This window comes from Cygnus olor, chromosome 17 (genome assembly GCF_009769625.2).
Source record: "Cygnus olor isolate bCygOlo1 chromosome 17, bCygOlo1.pri.v2, whole genome shotgun sequence".
NCBI lineage: Eukaryota > Metazoa > Chordata > Aves > Anseriformes > Anatidae > Cygnus > Cygnus olor.
In genome coordinates this window covers 2641906-2663912 of record NC_049185.1, presented here as the reverse complement: position 1 = coordinate 2663912, position 22007 = coordinate 2641906, and the positions used below count along the sequence as shown (strand labels likewise).

Below are 22007 nucleotides of genomic sequence, written 5' to 3'. Positions count from 1 at the left end.
CCTAGCAATACAAACAGAGGGATGGATAAGGAAAGTCCCTCTGTCCTTCTCTTATCCCTGTCTCTCCTGATTTCTGGGTTGCACTTTATTTAACCAAAATTTACAATTCAAAGTCAAAATTAAGTGCTGACTCCTTCAAAAGCAAAACAGTCATGTTCAATACAGTAATTCTGATATATATAAAAAAAAATAAATGAAAAAAGAAATTATGCTTTCCCTACTATTTTTTTTTTTTGGCTCTTGTGACTATGAGGCTAGCATAGATCCTTAAATGACCTAGCAGTCGCTCCTATAAGGCTATTGATGGCTACAGTAAAAAAAAAAGTAAAAAAAAAAAAGTTTTTTTTCAAGACTTTCAAGTTTCTTCTTCAGTGGTTCTCCTGTCGTAATCTCAAAGTGCAGGTGAGATTCTGGTGCCTACACCTATATTTAACCTAACTGGTAAGTCTCCATCTCCTTGCAACAAGTCCTTGCAGAAGGACTCAAACAAAATCTCAGGGAATAATGACAGTAGCTGTTCCCTCTCCTCCTTCATAACAAGGCTAGCTTGTTGCATTGCAAAAAATAATTGCAGTTCTGTGTGGCACAGTTAGACTTTTGTAGGTTCTTCTTCCACAAGTTAGCATTGCCAAGTGACCTCCAGTAACACCTTGTTTCATTGGTTTTGTCAGCAGCCTGTGTTTGCTGGTCTCTTATTTTATGGTATGTCATCGACACATGGTCACGTTCCTACTTACCACAGTTGCTGGGATTATAATGCAGCTGACAACTCGACTGCCTGTGATTGAACTGGTCATTAACCCAGAAATAAGGCAGGAAATGCAGAAGGTGGATGGCTGGCAGCCTTTTTCACCAGTGCTTGTAGCCCCGCATGTCCAAGGCGCCAAGCTTCCATACGCTGTCTTAGCTCCATTTTGTAACTGTGCCCTTGTTTGCTTCTCCAATACTCTCACTTACCATGGAGCTCACTGAAATGATGGCTAGGCCATGTTTCATGCACTACTCTCTAGCTAATCTCACTCAAGGACTCTAGGCTTGTAAACTTAATCTAGCTCATTAGTAGGAGAAGTATTTACAGAAATGTTTTCTGTTCAGAGCAATGTGCTAACAGTCACTAATTTTGTGGCTTGAAAAATAATTATTAAAATGAGAATTTATTTCCTGGGAAGCCTTGGGAAAAAGTAAGTTAAGGAGAAGTTACATCACCTATGTATAGACAAGAGTTGCTTGACTGTTCATGAATTTCATGGCGGATCTAAAAACTCAAAAACCTACAAAATCTTTAACAAGCCTACTCAAGAGTGCAAACAGAGAGAGAAAGAAAAAAGCAAGAAAAGGTAAGGAAAAAATAGAGGGATGTCCTGTTTCCATCCTATCTTTCAGCAGAAGTCACCTTCAGGACCTGAACCAACCATGTAAAACAGACAGAGAAAATAAACATAAGCCACAAAAACCTCAACCCTCACAGAGACCATTTAGAAGGAGAAACTCACAGGGCTTCTCCATTCCACCTCACCCTGCTCATCAAATATTGATGAGAAACAGCAGTGGCAGTTGTTAGCTGGAGCTAGTAACGGAAGCATGAAAAGCAAAAATCAATGGGATTTTTTATTTTGATCAAGAAGAAAGGAAAAAACGTGTGTGGTATGACTGCACGCTGAGTGTGCCTCCTCAGTATTTCTGTTTGCAAATGCAGGGATGGGCAGATGGATATTACTTGGTGCATACACACATACTAATTCCTCTGGAGTCACATTTTTACATCCAGCCTTAAAACTGGCAAGTGTAAGTGATACACTTTGTACATCTGTGCCTGTACCTTGCGAAGAGCACGTGTCCTGGCATGGTCACACGGGTGTGTATCACCCAGCTGGGCTGAAGGGGCCTGTATGTATGTTTTTGTCTGTGGTGGTGTTTCCTGCTCTGAGTACAAAGATACATTTTAATTTTATTGGTTTGCAAAGATACTCAGGAAACCTCAGACATTCTCTGCTCTGCAAGCATAGATAATGAGTTCCTTGATCTTTAATGTGCACACGTTTAGCTCTAGGTAGCTAGCTACTAAGCCCCAGCTTTCAAGGAGAGTGTTTCTGTGTACTAACATTAAAGCAGTGGTAATGAATAGCTATTTACCATGTAAAAATTAGCTTATTTCAATACAATGGCAAGTGAACCTTCATAGCAGTAATGATAACAACAGATCAACTATGCAGTTTGAGCAGCTCAGTAGGAATATGCTTATCTAAAAAGAAAACCGGAGATTACTTCGGAGCACATTTGATGAGGTCTATGTTTAGCGCCTCGCTTGTATCGCACACACCACCACACTGAGGGAGCAGATTCTTCCACTCACTAATGGAAGAGGTCTCAGGTTCAGATACTTCCCGTCTCCACCCCAAGCAAAATTACAGTAATCACAGCCCTACATGCAAGTTGGTGATCCCTCCCCTTTTTCAAACTGGACTGGTTTGAAGTAGGAAGCTGAGCAAAAGGTGTGAAGCACCGGGCCTGTCAAATTCATCTCCTTCAGCACCAATAAATTCACTTAAAACGTGAGTGCAGGGCAAGGCATGGGATAGAGGGAGCAGCTTTAAAGGCAAAATATTCTGCAATTCAAGCCAGTGGAACTGGCTTCTTCCCTTTATTCTTTGTCACAGATGCCTTTCAAAGCAGTACTGCACATAAATGGGGAAATCCTCTGAAGGAAGAAAAATAAGACCCAAGTTGACACAATGACTCAGTTCTTCAATTTCCCATGTTTGGCACTGAACCAATGGCGCAAATACACAGAAAAGAAAATACTTTGTCCTCTGCTTAAAGCCCTGATTCCAAGTCTGCTGAAGTGAGCAAAGACTCTGGATCAGTTTTGTTATGGGACATTAACCCATCAAAAGAGAGGAAGCAGTCTGCTGTTATTTGGATCTCATTAAAACTGCATTTTTTCTTGTTTTCCCAATCCAGGAAGCAATAAAATGTATCTTCTGTTGGTTTTTGTAGAAATAATGCACCCACCCACACGGAGGCTGAAGTAGGGGTGTTCACTTTAGAAAAAACGTTAGTATATTCTCCTTTCTTAAAGCAGTTAATAAGATTTAAAAGGTTCAAGAAACACTCAGCATGGTGCAAAGGGGAGTTTCATGCTTAAGGATGTGAATTATTATTTGCAAGACCTGGGCTTGGTTTCTTGTACTACATACTCAAAAGCTGACAGGACAGAAGTGCTAGAGGTCTTGCCCAAGACTCCAGCATTCAATTTTGAACGCAGAAGTTTGTCCATCCCTACTCAGCAAAACACCAAAGCGCGTGCCCAGCTGTAAGCACATGAATCATCAGCTCGGTGACCACAAGTGCTTTGTTGATTCACATCCAGGTGCTATAAAGCAAGGAGAGCCCTCACAGTGCATTACAAAGTTAAGGAGTTTTCAGTGAGGTAATCTCAGTTCTACAATAGATTACAAAAGAAATCCGTTCAACTCAAGAAATGAACTCAGTGAATGAAGAGCCCTCTGCGATATGATCTCTATAACCTCTGGAGTGTTATGTGGCCAAGCAGGGGGTAGTTTGGTTTAATCCAAATTCATCTGTTAGATTAAGTTTATAGCTGGATTAAACCAAACTAAGACCACGAAGGGACAATCTCACTGCTCCTAACTACCTGTTCTTGTTGCTTTCTTTCCACCAGCACCAGTGATACTGCCACTACAAAACTAGCCTACTCAGCTTTCTGATCTACAAATTAGCATAGCAAAAAAAAAAAAAGTATCTCATTTTAAAGTGGATCAGAATGCTGACTTACATGTATGCCTGTAAGATCACTACTGTTGGCTCAAGGGAAGGCATGAAAACACACTATAGAATGAAGGAAAATGAAGGAAAGAAGACAACATGAACACAGTCTTAGAAGAGATTCTACCAGTCATGCAACTTCATTTTTGGTTAGCTGGGTATGAGTGAACCTGGTATCTCGTATCAGTGCTGCATTGCACTACGGAGATGTATCCAGAGTGACTAGGACAAGAAGTTGATTAGCAAGCAGATTTCAAAGCTCAAAGTATTTTGTACACCCTCTAGGATCCAGCAGTAGTTCCAGAGGAAATGCCACATTATCTGAGAAAAGGATGTGATGAACCTGTGCAAGTCATGAAACCCTTTGACAAGGAAGACTGAACTGAGAAAGAAAAGCCATGTACAGCTTTTTTTTTTTTGTACCGGGTACAAGTCTGGCCCGATATATCCTTGATCTACAATCATTTGCTTTTCTACCAAGCTTATAGGCTATCTTAAGGATGCCATATTCTAGAATTTTGTGTCCACATGGAAGAGGTAGGCATATTTTGACTGTAAGACAGAACTGATTGTTCATGAACTTTGGATTTGGAACTTAGTTTTGAAATAAATCACTCCAGAGCTTTCACTCGCTTCCAGCTTTCCTTAGTAAAAGTGACATGCTGTCAAATGAGTTTAAAGTTCTCATACATCAATTCCATGATAACATTTTGAGAGGAAGAAAGAGGCAGAGAACTTTGGATCCTCAATCCTTTCACCCATGAATCTGCTCATTGTGATAATTTATAAAAAGCTTAAAATTGCCCAGATATCAGTACATTAAAATTTAATTTTAGAATGAAACTGTTATTTGAATTCAGTGGCCTGTGATAGATACATCTATTTAGAACATCTCACCAAGAGAACCTACTGAAGTACTTTCTGTAATTATTATTTAATACTGAACATTTTATACCAGCAGTGCCCTGAGGCCAAACAAGCCAAGTTATCACTGTTAGATACCACACAAATGTACCATTATTATAACAGTTCAAGGACGACCAGTTTAAAGTTTTCTATGTGTTGCTCTGTGCAGTGCTGCAAGAACCTGGTGACATCTATGGTTACGGACCATTTTTAGGAGGGACTAGGGAAATGAAAATGTTCTGATTTCTAATGAGAGTAAGATACTGATCTCCTTATTCCCTCTCTTCTGATCACACCTTCCCATCCTTCTCCTTTGGGATGGAGTGATCCATATTAACTCCCTGATCCTAATGAAAACTAATGGCTAAATAAGAAAGAAAATAATTCTTTCGACAGAATCAGGAGATTTGATTTCAAATCCAACTCAGTAATATAATTACTTGAGCACACTGAAAGGTGGTGACAGGCACATGCAGCCAGGGATGAGACTGTACCTCTGGATGACTTGCCCTGCTTCATACAATCACACTGTCTTGAGTCAGCCATGAAACTGCATCCCAAGGTTTCTGGGTCCTTTGAAAACCAGACAAGGGCACCGAAGTCACTCTGCACTGTCACTGAGGGGAAGAAAGCCCAAAACACATTTGAAAATCTAGGCCTTTTAACACAGGAAGGATCTTCCCTACATAATCTGGATCTGAGGGACAGAATCTGAATTCAAGTGAAATTGGCTGCCACACAATGCCCTAGTCAAGGTTGTAGTAGTGCAATTCCAATTTTCAGTTATTTGAACTTTCTAAACAAATGGTGGTAACCACACAGTGGGGTTTCTAGAGAGATTGCCACCTTGTTACTAGGATGTTTTAAAGGCTGGTGCACCATATCATCACCGGTAACGTTATTTACCTTGGCTAAATTAGTGTAACTATATCCTACCATACACTAAACTCACACCTTCATCTGACACAGCAAAACAGCTAGGCCATAAACAAGTCATTTCTCCTCACAGGAACTCTCATCACAGCACAAACTTAATTAGACTTCAGAGACTCCTGGCTATTTAGAGATTAAAGTCTTAGAAGCAAAGATTACCTGTAACTGCATGCAGACACAATTCATAGCTCCGATCCTGATCTGAATTAGGGGTCCTAGCTCAAGCAATTATTTCTGTACTTATCAGCAACTTAGTGCAGTGAGGAGGTTGGGGTTTTCTGGGCAGAGGAAGACTGAGATTTAAAATACACTACTGGTGTAGAATTTGACCTATTCAGCTTAAAAAATTGATATATATGTATTTTTAAATGAGAATTTATAATACATAGCAGATGTATGTCAAGGGCAGGAAGTGATATTCCACAAACCTGCATTCTAGAAAAACAGATTATAAGATAACAGATTTCTTTGGGAGCACAAAGAGAACAAAGGTTTTTGGGGAAAAAAAATCCAAGCAAACAACAAAGAGTTCTGTGATAGCAAGTCACATGAGGACAAAGAGCTGCTCTTCATGATCTGAGCAGATGAAGACTGAGAACTTTAACATAATCAGCAGGAAAAATTATAGAAATAGAATATGATCAGCTTGGATCAAAGAGCCAAAATACCAAAGTTAACAACTCACCTCCTGCAAACAGAACCCTGGGCTTTGTAACAGACGTTTGAAAGATGTCACTGTCAACAGCAGATCTGTTCCGAATGCAGCACAGTACACTGAAACATTTCTAACTTAGGATCAAGCTAAAACTTGTACTTTTATAAGGCAAGGAGTATGAGTTCTTATCTATGTAGTTATACCAACCTACGTCCTAATGTGGAAATAACAGAGGACAGACATATTTTGCCATGTCTGTCTGTAAAGTGGAAATAATTAGTGACTCCAGTTCCAGCTTTCTTCTCCACCCCACCCCACCCGCCCATATTTTAGAAGCTTACTACCCAAACAGCCATGCTGATTTGAGTAACACAGGTTGAAGAGTACTCACGCAAGCATCTCTGCAGACTAATCAAACACAGCATTCACCTCCAGCATGAGCTGAGGGGATAAGGAGCTAGAAGAGGGTCAGCACACAGTAATTTGTTCCATAGATACTGCTATCCACAGAACACACATTTCTCTAAAAAAAAAAAAAAAAAAAAAAAAAAAGAAGTAGAGCAAAATAAACAGTGTGAAATGTGCAACATTCATATGACTATACCATTCGGGGGGACAAATGGTTGTTTTAGCGTTACCATGTATACCTGCACGCTTAATACCTCAACATTTTCTACATAAACAAGGCTTACTAACAGAGGACACATTTAAGTCTCTATCACCGGAAGTTGGATCAGACCTTTATAAGAAAGCACGCTACACGCTGTCACCGCTGCTCATCCTGGCCTTGCACATACAAATCAGACCTTACCCAATTTCAGGGTTATGAACACGATCACAGCCTTAGCTGTCATTCTGTTTGGCTAAAATTTCCACGTGATGGAAACATCTGATGGCCCTAGAGTTAGCAAAGCTGAATCTTTGAACTAAAGAATCAAAAAGCAGCAATGGCAGAAAGCAGAGAATATATAAAGAGAAATAAAAGATCATTAGCAATTCTCACAATTAATTAAACAAAGCTAAGGAGGAAGAGGAACACAGCACTTCAGATAGCTCATCACTGGGACTAGAGGGAGGGGGGTGGTATTCTCCAAGGCCTTTTGCGGGTTACCACAAAGAGAGTTCACAGATCTTCCACTCACTTACTTAAATATTTGATATGAAATTAAAGCCCTGTTCCAACTTTTATGACCACTGTCTCCCTCACTCTCCCCCCCTCCTATTCCCAGCAGACCCCTTCATCCTTCACATGCCTGTCCTCAGACCAAGACATCAGCACAATTAGCACCAGCCCACTGGCGCCAATTAGCAGCCAGTAGTGTCTATATTATGGGAGGGGGGGATGGAGGAGCGGGTCCTGTGTCTCCAGCCTGCCTTCACACTCAATTAGATTAAGTGGAGTCTCCTGGCTGTGGTTGGTTGGACAGTTGTTGCAGTAATTGCGTCTTCTCTGTTGCTGCAGGCAACCTCCTCCTAGGCTCTCCGATCCCCCCTTTATTGACTCCCTGTGTTGTCCACTTACATCACGGTGCATTTCTGCACAGAGGAAAGCAGAGAGGGGAGCAGAGGGGGGTTGGGGATGAGAGAAAGATCCCAATGTCTTCATTTAAAACTTCCAAGTCTGAAACTTGAGGGCCATGTTGGTGTGGCCCCGCTAGGGTTCAGCTGTGACTGCTCACTGTGACTGTCACAACCCCAGCTTCCAATAGGGACAGAGCAGGACAGAGCCAGTAAAACGCCTCGCTGGTGATCCAACTTGCCTCGCTTGGCATTTCACAGGGGAGCACCCAATAAACACTAATAACGTGTATTCAACTCAGAAGTAAACTTATTAGGAAATGAGCTGGTGGTTGCCCAGTCTTGCTCTTGGCCAGTGACAAACGCAGGGAAATGATGGGGATAATTAGAAGAACAGCCTAAAGTTACACTGCTCTGCAACACCTGAGCACTGCTCAGCACTACTGTAACATTTTCACTTTGGTTTTGTTCTCCTTCAGAACAATGCTTTGCAGGTATCTGACAAGAGTGAAATCCCATAATTTTTAATGCAGAGGTAAATAGGTACATATTTCTGTGTTTGTATTCCCTGTTAATTTAAAATTCACTTCTTAAATTCTGTAGCTTTGTGCACTGCTTTACAACACCAAGCTGAGACAGCGCACTACTACCGCTGCTATAACAGAACATACTCTGAGGGAATACTCGTTGCTTTCATTTTATTTTTAAACTCACGAAGGACAACTGCTACCTAGCACCAATGTAAATATTTGGGCTCCTTTTGTAGATTCAAGTGTCTTCCTGTTTTGAACAGGACAGTGTGACTCTGAATAGATTTCATTTCTAGTTTGACACCTCTTTTAAGATGGGTTGATTTGTGTTCTGGAGCTGCAGATCTTCTCATACCGACTACAGAAGACCTGCGGTGAATAGTTTGGATCAGATGGAAGGTCTTAAGATAACTAGACCAGAATGAGATAAATCCCACCCTCGATGCCACATAACCCATCACTGTTACTCCAAGTGCTGTTATGGACACGCAATTTGAAAGCAATGTGGAAAACACATATGAACCTCTACATAAGATACCTGATACTAGGAGGGGAAGAATCAGTTTTCCAAAGTAAATTTTTTCACAGGATTTTAAGAAATATCAGCACACTTACATGTGTTGATAATAAGAAATATTATCTTGGGTGGCAGGGAGGAGTTCCAAACCTTATTTTGACAAAAACGTGTGACCAAGACCAGGTTGAACTTCTATAGTAAATCTGTTCCAGGGAAAGGATAAAGGAGTAGGTTTTCAAGGAATATAAAGCCATAGTTTTATTCCTACATCGGGGCAGAAGTGATACACTTTGGGCATAACTGCTACCTCAGCTACCTGCTTCTTATCAGTAAATCACAGATGATACTTGCTATCCCACCTTGGACTATGATGGCTTACTACTCAACGGTCATACTTTGTGCGATACTTAAAACGGATTCTCTCTTGCTTTGTGGCAAGACTGAAGATTTTCCTTGAAATGCTGGCAAAATCACAGGGTTGATGTGGATTTCCTGAGGGAAGTTCTTTCCCTGTGCTGTATTCATTGGTCATTTTACATCAGCCTAACAGACATTTCTGGATTTAAAATTCCTGCTTAAGTATTTCAGGTAAGAGCAAGGAATACACACCTAGGAACTGAATACAAAGCAAAGAATTGCTAACAAACACTTGCTTCATCATAGCTCTGCTGCCTTCCCGAGAGCCTAGGGAACTCTGGCAATTTCTTGAAATTGCTTACTGCAAACTTGCATGGACAGAGAAATGTCCAGAAAGAAAAAAAACTGTTTCAGAAGAAAACGAGAGGATGCACAGAGCAATGATGAAGATAGATTGAGGACCAGGATAGCTGAGTAATTCAAGCACTGACCAGTTAGGTCTCTTAGGAAGGGAAGGTTTAGATTTAAACAGGTATGCATGGTAGTTCTATCTCCAAAATCTTTTTTTTTTTTGAGCCAGATTGTTTTTGAAACATCCTACTGATGTGCTTAGTTTGCAGTTAGTATTGTACCAACTTGAGCATAAGATGTGCTAAAAAATAACACTTGAAACTACATACTGTGCTGTATCAACAGCAAATTCTTGGAGTTTTGTTTTAGTTTGTTATTTTACAATCTAATGATTCACATGGCTTTGGTCCAGGACCAAAATGGAATTTGAACTTTATTGCTGATTATGCAGCATGTGCTCTGCTTATTCACAGTCAAACACTATTTTTCCAAGTTATTTAGATCAAATTCTGCATTATATACCAGTCTATAGAATTCCCTTCAGAATAGTGGTGTCCTCTACTAAGAGCAGAAATACCTGCACAGATCCCAAGCAGTGTGAAAGGACACAAACATTGGCTCCTTTTCTACAAACAGATGGGTGATTTCAGCTCACAGACTAGATTTTCAAAACTGCTCTGCTACTGCAACGCTTCCCTTAGAAACATATTTTCAGATTTTAGACAGAGGATGCACATGATAATGGGCATCCAAGGCCAAGTCTATATTGAGTTTTAGCAGTCAAACCAAAAACCAGAGCTATCAATCATCTCTACTGAAAGCGCATCAACTCAGCTTCCAGCAGCCGGAGAGCTGCCTGCCTCTCAGCCCTACCCCCCTCCCAGGGTGTGTTTAAAGCATGCCCATGCTGTAGTTTGGAGCACAGGATGCCCACCAGCAACAATCATATAATGCCTGGTTCAGGTTTCCCATTTGCACTTCTCTTCCTGTCATCTAACTTGATGTAGATGTCTTATTTTTGCTCTCCAGTCAATTGACTACTTCAAGGGTAAGACTAAAAACTTGGCATTAATGTCAGAAGGACTTTCCCCTCATCCTTTCCCTTCACTTCTCTATGCCCAGGGTTCCTCTTACAAGCTCTGTCCCATCCTTTGCTGCTCTGGGCTTCTCAAGCTTTTCTGCAAAAAGGATCTGTTAGGTTAAACACTTCTCTCCACCTGTTAGTGCTTTCTTCCATTGTTCCTTTACGACTTTTTCTTCTTGTCCATTTCCAACGTGCTTTCAACCTTTCTCACCTCAGGTCCTCTTACATCTGTTTCTCTGTTGCTGTTCCATTCCCTCCAGAAATACTTCTTTTCTCCTTTTGCCATGTTATACTTTCTCTTTTCCTTCCCCTATCTTTTTTCTCCTCTTTCAAATAAATAACCTCTCTTCACATTCTTCTCTCTCATCTGCATCCTACTCCCCCATTCTTTCACATATGTCTTCCACCTTCTCTACTTGCCTGTTTTTCATGAGTGCGTTGTGAACTCTACTGGCTTTTTGTTGTGATCAGGAAACATTTATTGACATCAGAAACATCCTCATTAGCTCAGGACAGGTGGGAACCATCTTTGTTTCCTGCAGGCACCATCTCCTGTCTGCCCAGTAAGCCAGAATGACAGCTGCACGGCTCTGACGTGGAGATATCTTCCTCTCCCCACCCTTCCGTCTTCACCAGTTAGTAGGGCCCCAGCTCAAACCCCCGCAGGTGGAGAGCAGGAAGAGGCTGATGGGCAAAGACGACCCCAATTAAATCCTGTTAAAACTCTTTCCTCTCCTTTTGACTTTGCTAGGATTGGAAGGTCAGGCTCAGGGGCTAAACATTACAAAGCTCTCGCAGCTGACTATTGCAGAATGACAGAAGTCAAGCAATTAAGATTATGAGCAACAAACAAAGGAAGAGAAAATAAAACAGATTCAATTTTTTTCCCTCATTCGGGCAGTAGAAATTTTAGTTTTTTACTTTGATTTCACTGAAGCATTGAGCCTAGATCAACGAAAAGGCGAGAACCTGGTTCTGAGCTTGCTCATCACGTTGTAAGTAGGAAAACTGCAGGGAAGTCAAGGACATCTTACTGATTTAAATGGATGTCGGAATCAGACCAGTCATCTCCTTTCAGAAGATGATTAGCTTTGGTTGTAGAGTGTGCTTGTGTGCTTCCTGACAAGGCATTGGGAGGTACATGCTCAAACCCACTAAGACATTATCTCCAAAGACCACTCACTATAGAAAATCCATACATTCCTTCCCTTTGCACCACTAGGGACTTCTAGCGTTACTTTGGTTCTTAACCGACAGCACGTCAGGGGACTCTGGGCCAGTACCCCCCAGTGCACGTGTCTGACCATGTCCAAAGCATACTGGAGTGCCAATGCACAGATAGCTGAGCTAACTTGGAACAAGCTGACTGGGAAACCTGAGAAAACATGGTACCCATAGTTCGTCAGCAGGGTAAATTGCTTTGCACTGTGTCCATGACACCCCTGCTATATCACATCCATTTCTCACGACTGATATAGTTTAGTTCCAATGTGTTTTCATTGCTTACAGACGATGCTACAGGACTAAAAGTACTTATGTACATCGATTATAAAACCCCGAGCTGGTCGGATTTTTCTGCTGCACGTTAGTACACCAACTAGTACAGCAGGACTACTTCGGGAATCAGATTCACCCAATGCTGTCTCCAACCTGATTTGCAACATTCCTGGAGGTAACGTGGGATGCATTTGACCATTGAAAGACACACATTTAAGACAGCTGATTCATCCCATGGATATTTTTCTCAGAAAGTCGTCACGTGTTGGATCAAAGGATTTAGTGATCCAGGTATGTTCCTGAGAGATGACTTCAAAACCTGTTCAGGCAAACTGAGTTTTTCCTGGTTCCAGCTAATTAGGGATCAGACCAATGGATCAAGGCAAGATGGCAGAATTTAATCCCCATCTTCATCTGCCCATTCAGTCCTTCCATAAGTAGAGAAGTGTTATTCCATGTTGAAAAATGACTTCACTCCCCCCATGTTGAGCTCTAAGTGCTGCTCATTCTCCTACTATGAACCAGGACAGCAACTTTGCTTCCGAATTGGGAACCACGAGGAAGATTACTCTTATATACTTAACTGTACTGCGAGGATATCTCAGACACATCTTGTCAGCACTTAAACATCCATGACAGGCTTCCCACAACATTTTCCAGGTGAGCACCCTCACTCCTTCTACCGTGTCACATGCTCATCATTCACCACTCAGACACGGTGGGAGCAGCCTGTTGACATGGTTTCTCTCACTCTTCCTGGCCCCTGCAGCTGACCTCCTGTCTCCCCAGCTAGATCAAATCCAGGAGACTGTACTTAGAGCTGGGTCACTGGATGGTGTTAAAAGCCTTTCTCTTCTTCTCTCAGCAACCAAAGTTGGAAGGTGGCAAGTGGGAGAGAAAACACTTCAAGCTGATTTTCCTTCAGGTGATGCATCCTGTCAGATGGGATGGGAAGGGCTCCCAGACACAGGCACGGGACAGGAGGGATTTGCAGAACTGCATATTCATGCTTTTGGGGGTTTAGGAACTACAGCTAGATGTGCAGAGGCAAGGACCATATTGCCACATTTTTTCTTTCTCTCAAGTTCCGGCACACAGCAAAGGCAGGGAGAAATGATGATATGTGGAAAGTTCCCTTATCAGTTCTTCACTGCTGTTTGCAAACAACTCAGAGAAAGCACCTCCTTTGAAGTCAGACAAACCAGGAGGTTCTGGCATTGTGAAATTTTGTTTTCCATGCCAGTATGAAACATTACGAGTCTGAAGCGGCTCGAGATTTCATTTTGCCATGTGAAACACGCTAAGTCTGTCTCCAAGTTTAATTTAATGATCTGTCACTGACTGCCTAAGAATTTGACAAAACACTCTTGCAATTCAAAGCACACACTCCTTTTGTAGCTCCAGCAAACTCGTCAAGTTGCATCTCACGCAATTTCAAGGGGATGTTGTGTCAAACTGAAAAACTAGTCTTTAGCCCTCTTTGTGGAGAAAAGGGCTAGGGCACCGCTGCAAAGATGCAGACCCCCCCTCATCCTTCCCTTTCATGCCCTGAGTGTACTAATGGAAATTAACAGCCTTGCACAGCCTCACTTGGGACCTCCACCCAAGAACCCTCTGCTCCTTGGTTCTGAAGTTTCATTTAAGCTCCACTCCTTGCCTGAGCTACAACACAGAAACATCTGCGTCCTGCCTGTCCTTTGCTGCTCCTCGTTCACTGGCTGGACTTCCCGTTTTGACCTCCGATGCAACTCATCACATTGCATCTGTCTGTCTGGGCAAATGAGTCTGTGAATGGAAGGTGTCGCTTCCACCACCCGTGTCAGTCTTCTAGTCCCGGGGGACTACACCCTGGCTGGTGAGGGCACCAGCCCTGCCTGGATTACGGTCACACTCAGCTCCCAGCTCATCGTCCCCCACGGAGCAGCCCTGCTCTTGTTGCTGTTCCCTGCTAACAAGCACCCTTCTCTTTTCCCTGGTTATTCTGTTATTGTTCACTATTATAGCACAGACAAACCCAAATGCAACGTTCCTTCTCATGCTTTTCCTGAAGGTTTCCTTCAAGGCCTGTTCTATTCTTGTTGACTTTCTCTCAGCAAGATCCTATCAACACCTCTGCATTGTACTATTTGGAAATAAATGTAACAGCACCATTTGGGAGCATACAGAGGAGCTTGCAGTCATATGGATGAGCTGAACAGCAATGACCACATCAAAGTGGGCGGCCATAAAATCGGAGCTACCTGAGAGATGATTTTTGCTGTGATTAAAGGAACAATTCTTCACTGAAACTGCTGAATACAAAACCACAATCTCTAGCTAACTTATGTTGTGATAATGAGCACAGCCTCCCTAATCCCAAGGCAGGATGTTGGAATACTCTGTCCCAGAAGATAGACTGAAAATACTCTCACAATATGGAACAATTTCAAATCTGGTCTACAGCTAAGGTGTATATCCTTTCTTTTCTTTTCTTTTTTTTTTTTTAACTTCAATTCTCCATCGCGTACATTTTTTTTTGTTTTTGACCACTGTAGGTAAAGGCATTTCCCTTCTTATGACAGAAAGTGACTCAGTAGCTGATCCTCATGTGAGGTGAAGCTCATTCCTTTACCAAGCTCTACCAGAATCTCTGCATCACATAAGCACGCTCATCACAACTCAAGGCCTAAGAACTTAGGCGTTGACAAGTCTTCTGCTAGCTATCTCTAACTGTGCATGTTGCTGCTTGCTTTCCATGCCAAATACCGCTTTGTAACCACTGAAAGAATGTGCACTAAAAGTAGGCTTCCCCTTCCCAGAAGCGGTAATCAAACAACGCTTCTGTGGAAGCCATCTCCTTAAACGTGGCTTCCTCCCTATTCAAAACAATGTGGTCGGGATGCTTCATCCAGTCCATTGATCTTAGTGCTTTATAGCACAAGCCATAAAGCATATTGGCAAGTGAGCAAAGCTGCAAACACAAGTGTGTGAGCGTCCAGCATGTCAGATCCTTAGTGGGTTGGCATAAACAGGGAGGGTAAAAATATCCCATCATTGCAGCAGGCACAGAGATTTCTCAAGTGGCTTTTTTTAATAGGTCATGTGCCCCATTCAGCAACTCCAGCTGATGCTTCCAAAAGAAACCCATTAACAGCCTCCCCTATGTGCTCCTTATTGTTTGCACAGCTTTAATGGCCCCATCTGGCATCATCGGAAAGCCTCCTGGTCAGGAGCAAACAGCAGCTTCTGGTTACAATGGCACGGGAAGTTGTACTTCTCAGCCTCCTTTCTTTACTCAGAAGATCTAACTTGCAAAATAAATTTGTTTTCTAAATGAAGCAAAGATTGGAAGGTGTGTAACAACCTGTAATCCAAGTGACACTACTGTGACATCAAACATAAATTCTCTTCTTCTTCACCAATGATACGGCACTGCCTGCACGCCAGGTGTCTGGGCCTCCTATCTGTCGTGGTATCCGTCAGTGCTGTACCCTAAGAGACTCACAGCACAGAAGGAGAAGAGGGAACCAAAGCATATCCGCAGTAATGAGGAATTCAAAAGGCCAGCCTCTTCAACTTCAGCACAACTTGCTCATGTGGGAACGGCCCACGACAGCTGAACAGGACGGATTTCTGAACAGAGAGCTACTACAATACAAACTACCTCCCAGAAAAACTGGCAAATCCACGTCATCTATTTTATTTGTTGAACAAGGCTTCTCAGATGTGACACCATGGTACTCCTTGGACAGAAAACAGTCATGTTACTCTGGGGAGCCCCCAGTGCTGTTTTATCGAGGCAGATCCCAGCTAGCCTGAGTAGCAGCAACATTGAAGATAAGCAGGGGATGCTTCAGCACAACCGGGAAAAGCAGTGCGTGCATCCAACAGCACCTGATGTGTTTGCCACCACAAACCAGTGTGCGCGCCTTATTGATTTATTTGACTGCACAGACATACTCTAACCTGGGAGAAGTCCCTCTGCTTGGGAGGTCTCAGGATGGCTCCTGGGCTCCCAGACAAACACCACTTTATCAGTAACAGATGCTGTTTGGATACTCTTCAGAAGGCCACATCCTCTCTAGGTTTGGCCCTAGCCTATCCCATTACAGGAGCTAGGCACACCTTTTGAGGTAAACCCCAGCCTAGCCAAGCATTAAAAGCACATAAACCCTATTCTACATGTGCATTAATTCCCTTTGAAAGCCTTAAGACCATAGGCACCTTCTGAAAACCGACTTCATGCCATTAGGAGGTTTCCAGTGTGCTTCTGGGAAGTGCAGCCAGACAGGAGGGTTATTATGAGAGCAAGAGCCAAGGCAGGAAGCTGACAGGGTTTGTTTTCTACTCTCTCTCCTTTCTTCTACAAAACAGTGTTGCTGAGAGCTAGCTGAAAGGTCAGAGACAGTCTGCAGTCGGCTGCTCTTTACTAAACAAAAGTTTACTTTCATCCACTGTGCTGCAGCCGCTGGAGTCACTTCCTCCTTCCTCCGGCCTTTCTTGGAGGCGAGAAAACAGTCGGCTCTTTCACCACGTTAAGAAACCCATTACAATCAATTTAGCCAGCGCACAGACAGACTCCGTGTCTACTGTATTCTGTTACCACCGGCCGGGGCGGGGGGAGAGAAGACCTACTGCCCAGCCTTCCCTCGCACTCCCTTCCGTAATGGAAAGGATGCCGGCGCCGCCAGCTATTGGAATCACGCTAACAAATGAAGCTGTCATCAAACACCTCTTGGGGGAAGTGGTGGGCAGCAGGGGAGGGTGCGTTCTTGCGGTGGAGTTGCCTTCACTGCAGTGGTCCTGCTGGCTAATTGCTCAGCACGGAGAGCACACACTTAAAGCGCTATCGTCCTCGTCAATAATGGGGTATTAGGTGCCTCCTGTTCGGCGTGGCATTGATCTGTTCCAGCTTTCCCCTGTTGTTGTTGTGTTGGTGTGTTGTTTTTTTTTTTCTTTTCCTTTTTAAGTGTTTTCTGAGCCTGTGTTTAGCGTGAGTGCTGCTTAAGTGCTAATTGTTACACCACAGATTGATTGGCGACAAGATGGCTTGCCAAGTTTCTTCTCCCATCTCCCTGGGAGGGGTGGGGAGGAAGGACAGCGGGTGGGGGCCGAGAGGTGGGGAGAGAGGGAATCCTTTTGCACTCACTGACTTCCTCTCCCACTGTCTTTCTGAGCTGGAAACTTTTGGCCTTTCAGACCTCCTCCTGCCAATTTCCACTCCTGTTTTGTTGCTTTCCTCCCTGCTACAGAAACTGTATACATCTTTCCATTATTTGAAATTTCCTTAAGATGCCGTCCTGTGAGCTAGATGACTTAATGGTTAAGAAGAATGCTGGAACAACAGAAGTCAGCATTTTGCCTTTCCTTATGAAAAGGAAACAAAATAAAAAATGAAACTGTTTAATTCCTCCAGATAGTCCCTTTCTCCACCACATTTATGCTTCCAAAAACCTGCAATCCTGAGGCCAACAGTGACATACAGTGAGAGCTGCATAACAAATGACACAGCAACTCCACAACTCTCCAGAATCCTGAAACATCTGGGCAGGCCCCGGAGCAAAGATTTGAAACCATCCCAGAGAATCTAGAACAAAGATCCGAAACATACAGATACTGGATTCAATACTTATACTATCCTCCTGGGTAATGTAAAACACTGGTAATGTTCCACCTGAGGTTCAAGAAGGTTAAACTCATTTTTTTTCCCAGTGTGTTCAACAGTTGCTTGACTGAAGAAGTCCACTAGCTCCAAAACTCGTGACTTCAAACCTTTTTTTTTTTGTTGGTCACCAAACATTCATAAATTGCTATAATATAAAGAGGAGAAAGTTTCTCTGTGAAGTGGATGAGTACACAGTACAATCCCCAATTCATTCACGGGAAATTGGGGCAGGACTGATAGCTAACTAGTTTAAAGATACCAAGTTAAGGTCAAAACTGAAAATAGAACTCAGAATTTCCTGAGCACGGTATCTGTACAGCATCCTGTCACCCTGCATCTATTAGACCCTCACCATCTTTTGGGAAAACACCAAGTATTTCACGGTATCGCATTTTCTGCCAGGCACTTTTTACAGTTTTGTATCCAAGCCTTATGCTAAATATCAGAGCTGAATAAACAGCTTAGCGCATGCTGTATTCAAACACTGCCATTTCTTCCAACTTACCCAGCAAAGCATACAAGTGAATATAATCGCGGTGTTTACTACCCAGTGCCAGCCAGTCATGCTTCTAGGAAACAGAGGTGCCACCACACGACTGTACCGTGTCGACAAACAAGCAAGTTGTGAACTGAAAAAATGTCAAAATGAAACGTATTACTTCTTTTTGTGCCAGTTACAAGGAATTTTGAGCATAAGGGTCTGCTCTCTGGAACTATCAATTTGCATTGGCTGAACTAAAATCCTGGATTTTTTTGGAGTTTCGTATAAAAAAGTTCTAACAGAAGACACAGCTTTAAACTTTGCTTTTTAATTAACATGCATGCTACTAGCACTTCTGTACTTGAACATGACCAGAAAGCAAATGCAAGATGCAAGCATGCTCCAGTTGCAGTTTGCTTTTGAATTCATGCAAACTAACCTGCCCTGGGAAGGCTGCAAGAACCAGCTGTAGCGTTACCAGCAGGACCTGGCTGTCACTCACTTCCCTTAGAAGATGAAGGACACCCACGACTAGATTATCCTATCCCTCAAAGACCAGGCCAAACCATTGCAGAGGAATAAAAATGGCCCGTTGTACTCGTCCTGGCTTTACCCAAAGCAGCACAAGTAATTCCACTACCTCTGGCTGCATAATGGGCAGCTGGACAAAATGAGAAGTGAGAAACATTCTCAAAAACTTGGCTGACTGGATGTCAAAAGAGACACAAGAAAACACATAGAAAAGTGAGAAACAGTAAATGAGGAACCAAGGAAATACGACCTTTCCTCATTTCATATCAGGTAGGGTATTTGTATTCTATTCCTTGCTCATGGTATGACAGAAGGTTAACATAGCATCGCTGGTAAGACTGAAAAATATATGAGCATGACAGCTATGAACTGATTGTAACCTGAATTTTCAGAAGACACCAAACACAAAGTTTTCCTTCACGTTCAGGAGAACTATGGACCTTCGGTACCTCTAAAAGTAGGTCACAAAAATACTCTGACAAAATCTAAGAGAAGCTTCGACTGGGAGAAGGTCAGAGGGGAGGGATAAGAATAAGAATCTTCTAAACAGCATTTGCTGTGCTAAACTTTCACATTTGCAATAGCAAATTTGACCTCATTCGGCTGCTAAACCCATGTGCATATTCTAGCCAAAACTTTTTCTATTACCATTTGCAAATAGCAACATGCCAACTCTCAAAAAAGCGTTTGCTCAGAACTTTTGCAAGACAACCCTCGGCAACACGACAAAGAAAGAGACCAGACGGTACAGCTCGTAAATCAGGATTTACAGAAGGCTTTTCATCACACACACACAAACAACAACAAAAACCAGCCCAACACCCAGAAAGAAAGAAATACACGCTAGGTAGAAAAGAGAGTCATGCTAGGAGTGCACACACAAGGAAAACTGTTTTCTGAGCTGCTCTTGTCCAAAAACCACAGAACAAATTGCCGAGGCTTTTCCCCACTGCACAAAGTGCCTTTTAGCATCCAAGGTTTTCTCCTGTGGGACAGGAGAGAAAGGGAAAGACAACTGGCGTCGAGCTGCATATTGTCTGAAGATGCTGTCAAGAACATCATAAGGAAAGAGCTGTGTCTGAGGTCATCAGATTAGAGAAGGAACAAGGAACCGAGCGGGGGCTGGGGATGGAAAGGGAAGGGGGAGGCGCAGCGACCTGTGTGACCTCTACTGCACTAACTTGATATAACAAATAGTTCTGAAAAACCAAATACTGTTAACCCTTTTAAACTGGGTCATTCCCTGCTGTGGATGGCTCATAGAGCTGAGCCTTTAACTCCTTCCTCACCACACGCTTACAAACATCTACAGTTGACAGCACATTAGGGTATATTAAATTTACAGTTCTTACTACAGACAAATTCTTTTCCAAAAGAATTTCACCTTACCCAAGTAAAAGTATTTCGTGGTTTGCAACTCCAAATTTTAGCCTGTTTAAGGCAAAACGCAGCCTTTGCAAACAGAAAGGTGATCCTTTCTTTTGCAGAAAAGCTCACTTTTGGGTGAAAAGGCCAGTGTTTATCTGGTGATACTCTTCAGAGTTGAAGAGACATTCTCAAGATGTACAGATCATATTTATTGAAAATCTCGTTTCCCTTATGAGGGAAGGAGAAAGCAACAATGCTCCCCCACCACCTTGGACTCCCTGGAGCACCAACTGCAATCTGAGGAGGGGAAAATCTTCCAGGCCCCAGTCCTGCGCTTACAGGGCCTTACTCACACAGCTCTCCTTGCAAACCTGACCCTGTGTTTGACCCAAGAACACACTCGGATGTCTGTTGTGTAACTGGAAACTGAAGCAAACCTCCTAACTCTGCAAAACTGAGCTCCAAACCTTTGAGGAAATGATTGTCTTCCGCGATTCTACTACATTTTTTAACTTCTGCTCACAGCTCCAACTCCTAGAAGAAATTGGGAGGTATCTTAGCCTCTCTGGTTCTATTCCTAACCACAAATTAAAATGGAAAAAATGATCCAGAAATTTCAGAACCCTAAAAAACAACTTGAAATTCCACTCTGGTTTTGAACATGGATAACTATTTCAACAGGAATCCTAAATTTTCCATTACCATTCTTTTATTCCTAATGGAAAAACCTCAGTTTTCTTATGCTGTTATTACCGTGACAGTCACTTGTTAGCACACACACCGCCATAGCAATGCAGATTTTTCCACTTGGGTGGCTGAAATGAATTTGCAGTTTTGAGACACCCAGAGCAAAGGCAGTCCGTTGCTGTTCTAAGGCAGAGGACAGCCTCCCTCTGGCACAGCTACCACGGGAAGGCCACTCCAGCAGCGAGGGCTGGCAGGGCTGCAGCAGTTCTGACTCTTCCAAACCTTAACGGGAAGAGCCAGCTCTTTGTTGGAGGGGACTGAGGATGGACAGCAGTGTCCTGAGCTCCTCTTCCCCTCCACTTGGAGTGCAGCATGGATCAGATGACTTCCAGAAGTCCCTTACATCTTGAATTATTTTACAGTTCCGTGAAGAGATGAGGATTGCTTTGAAGAGCTATTTTTCCTATATTGGGTGCCTGAAAACAGAAGGTGAGGGATGTCTTCAGAAATATTTTCTTATGTGCTACCAGACCAGAAAAATGTGATGTTCTCAATAAGCTGTGTCCTCCATCATGTTTAACATCAAATAAGACATAGAAATTACTCCTGGAAGGAAAAACGGCCTTCTTGACCATTGCATGGGATTTTGTCTGTAGAGACTGTACCCACTCCAAAAAAAAAGTGGAAGTGGATAAGATTCTTCCTGTTTCTAAACTTAGAAAAAAGTTCAAAAACCTCCGATTCATTATCGCTGAATCTGTAAGGTTATGTGGAAGTTTGCTGAGCTTTTTCCACTTCACATCAATGGTTACAGCTGAGATGAAAATCTAGTCCTTTTCCCATCATTTCATTTCAGTACAAGGGAAATAAATTTCACAAAAACCTCTGGCACTTTTTTCTTGGTCAGTTTGCTATCTACACAGCACTTCCAGTCACACGAGACTGACTGGGTCCAGAGCCCTGAACTCCATCTTTCAGGTCAGCGGTACCCCAACGACACAGGGACTAGGCTGAGGGTGGTATTATTGTGCCAGACCAACTGGGCCTTTATAAAACTTACACCAGTGGTGTGAGACCAGTGACAAGCAAAAGCTAGTGCTTCCTTAGGTTGTTTGTATACAAATATTTTCCATGCTGATTATAAACATCCAGATGCTCTCCT

The 22007-nt window shown here is 42.7% G+C and overlaps 1 long non-coding RNA gene across 1 annotated transcript in view; it reads right to left on the bottom strand.

Annotated features, from left to right (window-relative positions):
- Positions 1 to 5192: 5192 nt before the first annotated feature.
- The window catches only part of LOC121079652, a 147075-nt gene continuing 130260 nt past the window's right edge, over positions 5193 to 22007 (bottom strand). Inside the window, exons 8-9 of the long non-coding RNA XR_005825125.1 lie at positions 6672 to 6803; positions 5193 to 5309 (exon numbers count right to left, since the gene is read on the bottom strand). This is a non-coding gene — a long non-coding RNA (uncharacterized LOC121079652). The remainder of the gene's footprint in view (positions 5310 to 6671; positions 6804 to 22007) is intronic.